This window comes from Dipodomys spectabilis, unplaced genomic scaffold (genome assembly GCF_019054845.1).
Source record: "Dipodomys spectabilis isolate Male_0828 unplaced genomic scaffold, ASM1905484v1 ptg000408l, whole genome shotgun sequence".
Taxonomy (NCBI): domain Eukaryota; kingdom Metazoa; phylum Chordata; class Mammalia; order Rodentia; family Heteromyidae; genus Dipodomys; species Dipodomys spectabilis.
Window position 1 is genome coordinate 773,760 of NW_024871085.1, and position 3,795 is coordinate 777,554.

The 3,795-nt window shown below is 33.8% G+C and overlaps 1 non-coding gene across 1 annotated transcript; it reads left to right on the plus strand.

Annotated features, from left to right (window-relative positions):
• The first annotated feature begins 917 nt into the window (after positions 1-917).
• On the plus strand, positions 918-1,024 carry LOC122096966. The gene has a single exon (XR_006145451.1). It is a non-coding gene; the product is annotated as a U6 spliceosomal RNA (small nuclear RNA).
• The last annotated feature ends 2,771 nt before the right edge of the window (positions 1,025-3,795 follow it).

Genomic DNA, 3,795 nt, shown 5'->3' on the forward strand with positions numbered 1-3,795 from the left:
CCTGCTAAATTGGTGGTTGAAAGTGTCTACAAGACTAAGCAATCCTTGAGGAGCAGGGAGACACCATATGACATACTTACTGAGGTTTCCAAGTGACTTGCTATCACTTGTACTGCATTTTGTAAGTCAAATCTCTCTAAAACTACCAGTTTTAAGAGATCAGAGGAGTGGTAAATGAACTCTTAGAGACAAATACATCTTCAACATATATTGTTTCTAGTATTCAGTTTAAGGCATATTCAACAACTGGTGAAACTTGTGTTGGCTGTAATTATGTGTCTTTCTCCATGTGTGCATGTATACGTGTGTATATGTATGTGTGTGAATAGTAACATACATGCGTACATTATGGCTTATATCATCATTTATTCCTTGCTATCAAATAAAGTAAGGAATCCCTAAAGTTTTAACAGAAACTGTATAGTTAAAGTCTTAACTCTTCACTCTGCTTCTTTACACAAAGACTTTGCAACTTCTCATTAATAAAGTTTCCATAAACTCTGAAATGTACATACTTAGTACTTAATGTCTGTTACCATAAATCTTAAATACTTTATAGAAAAGTTTTATACCTGCCAAACGGTCCTATTTTGGGCATATATAAGCAAAATCCCAAAATTAAGCATATTTAAAACCTTAAAACTTTTAACAAACCTAAACACTTGCTGCAATGTTCATTTTGACAGGTGCCTAGTATAGAATAATTGAATTCCTCCCCCTACACATCTCTTGGACTACAAATATCTGGAATTATTTTGTTTTTGGCATGTCTATCTTGATTTTATTCCTAAATGTGTGCTTATGTAAGAAATATATGATTCTAAAATTTCACAACAATTCTTTTGAACTTAATTTTGTTGAATTGTCTAGTTTAATAAAATCAATAAAAATTATACTTTATATAAAAAAAATGTTCTGTGCTCAATTTAGCATCACATACACTAACATTGGAATAATACAGAGAAGATTAGCATGCCCCCTGTGCAAGTATGTCATGAAAATTTGTGTAGTATTCCATATTTTTACAACAACAGATGCTGAAAGGTGTGTGGTCACAAGGGAATCGTACTGCATTCTTGGTGGGAGTGTAAACTTGTTCAAATACTTTGGAAAGCAGTATGGAGGTTCCTCAAAAGACTCTACATAAAACTCCCGTATGACACAGTAATCCCACTTTTGGGGATTTACCCAAATGATCATAAACAAGACCATACTAAAACTACCAGCACAACTATGTTGATTGCAACATTATTTATGATAGCTAAGATATGAATCCAAACCAAATGCCCCCATTAGATGAATGGATCAAGAAAATACGGTATATTTACACAATGGAATTCTATGCCTCCATCAGAAAGAATGACATCGCCCAATTTGTTAGGAAATGGAAAGACTTGGAAAAAAATTTATTGACTGAAGTAAGCCAAGTCCAAAGAAACATAGGTCCCATGATTTCCCTTAATTTCAATAACAAATGTACGTCTGGGATAAGCAGAAAAGTTCAAAAGATATGTGCATATAACCAGATAAAATGATGTTAAAGAAATTGAACCCCAAAATAGGGACACAAGTGGTTTTTTTTTTCTTGCTATTGTTTCTCAGGTACTTATAATGTGTGATGTCAATTTTTTGTTTTTTTGTATGTTTCTCCCCACGATATAACCCCTGTTTTCTCTGTATTTGAAGTTGGTGCACATACATCTTGAATGTATGCTTCTCTAATTTGGGGAGGGGAAGGGAAAAAATGCTCAAATAGGGATACAGGTTGACCCATTGTAACAACGAGATGCACAAGACACTATGTTGAAAAATGAACTTTACAATTTAGGCGGAGGAAGGAAGGGGGAGGGGAGTGTACTTGTGGAGGTGGGAGGGAAGGGATGGTATGGGAAATATAAAGGAGGAGGTAACAATGCTTGTTAGGAAATGTACTAGTTTCCTTGTTCTTGTAAATGTGACCCCTGTGCACAGTATTATTACAATAAAAAACATATAAAAATGTTCTGAGATGGAAGAGTTTATTTCCTGTATTTTACTCATATTATATCGTTAACAAAGAAATTAATGCAGAACACTGATATGACGGTAATTTGAATAAATGTGTGTGTGTGTGAGTAAGGCAGCGCTCAAGGAAACACGCGCGTGCATGTGAACACACGCCATGCATGTATATTGGCGTGCTCAGAGTTTAAAATCAGGGCTTCAAGGTCTTGCTAGGCCTTTCCTATCTAGATTGGTGAGCTACTATATAAGCTACATCTCAATTCCTGGCTCTTTGCTAGTTCATTAAACATTTTGAAAAATAATTTCATGAAGTTTTTTTTTTGGCCCTGATTGGCTCCCAAGTGTTATCCACAGAAATCAGACTCCAGAGCAAATATTCAGAGTAGATAGGATTATAGCTGTGACCAGCCAGCACAAGGCTTTTAGAACAATTTTAAAAAATAAAAGAAAATTTACTTCATGGGGGCCTGTTTTATCATCTCCTAATTTGAAAGCCTTTTGAAGTGAGTATATGTCAGTTTGGGGATTGTTAAAAGATAGTAAGTGATGATATTTAAAAGTTTTAGTACTTTTTAAAAATGAAACTGGAACTGTGTGACAGAAGAAATTTGGCTGTCTTCGGACCTCAATTTGTAAGCTCAGCTCTGTGTATGATAACCCAATGTCACCAACACATTCTGTGTTGAAGACAAAATGTGATAGAAAACAATCACCAAGGGCAATATTTGCTATGCTATTATTTCTTGGACAAAATGAATATTGAATTGAGAGTGTAAGAGAATGGAGAGATTTTACCCACCTTTTTGGTATTGCTGAAAGACTTTTGGAAACTTTGACTCATTTCCTTCCTCACTGTGTGTGTCTTTGGGCCATGCACTTAGTGTCTTTAACTACAATTTTTCCCAACACTGCAATGGTAATAACATTAGCATTATAGCGAATGTTATCTTAAGAATTAAGAGAATAAGACTTGTGAAACACTTAACATAAACCTATGAATGAGCTTTGATTTTAGCCAGCATTCTTTTTTAAATACCAAATAGAATATGATAAGTAATACAAAAACCAATACATGTAGTGTGAGCAACCAGAAATAATATCTATTGACCATGCTCTGCTTCCAAGGAAGCCAGCTGGATAACTTCTCATGCTGTAAATCAAACTGGTTATCTTATGTCGTGATAGTGTAAAAGTATCAGGGACAGAACGATGAAGAAATGTTGTAGACAGAGGTGAAATCCATATGAAAATGTGCAAATCTGATAGAACATAAAAGTATCTGAGCAGTATATTGTGTTTTACATCATTTAAGTTACATCGCAAAGATAAGGAAGACCTGGAAGAATAAATTGTCTTTTTGATATTCTATCATAGGTCCTTAGAGGCATCAACACTTTCCTCATTCTTGTAGAGGCATCATCAGATGAGGGGAAATATTTTTTTTGTTTGCTTCCTTCCATTTATTCTTCAGTTTGAAATCTGAACTACATGAAACTGAAAGAAACCAAGTGAAATTAGTCGTGCAGCCTTTGGAAAGAACAAAGTAAAATAAATAAATTATATATAGTCTTGTAAAAGGTCTAACTAAATTGAGTTATATAGTCTCAAGCCTCAACAGAAAATGATTTAAGCAATATCATGTTATTAAAAAAATTTTAAATGTTAAAAGCTGCTTAATTTTTTCCTTTTACTACCTTGAATTTATTATTGATTTGCTATAGAGAGATTAAAGATGAGATTAACAAGAAACTTGATTAAAAATGGACAAAAATTCTGAATAGACATGTTTTC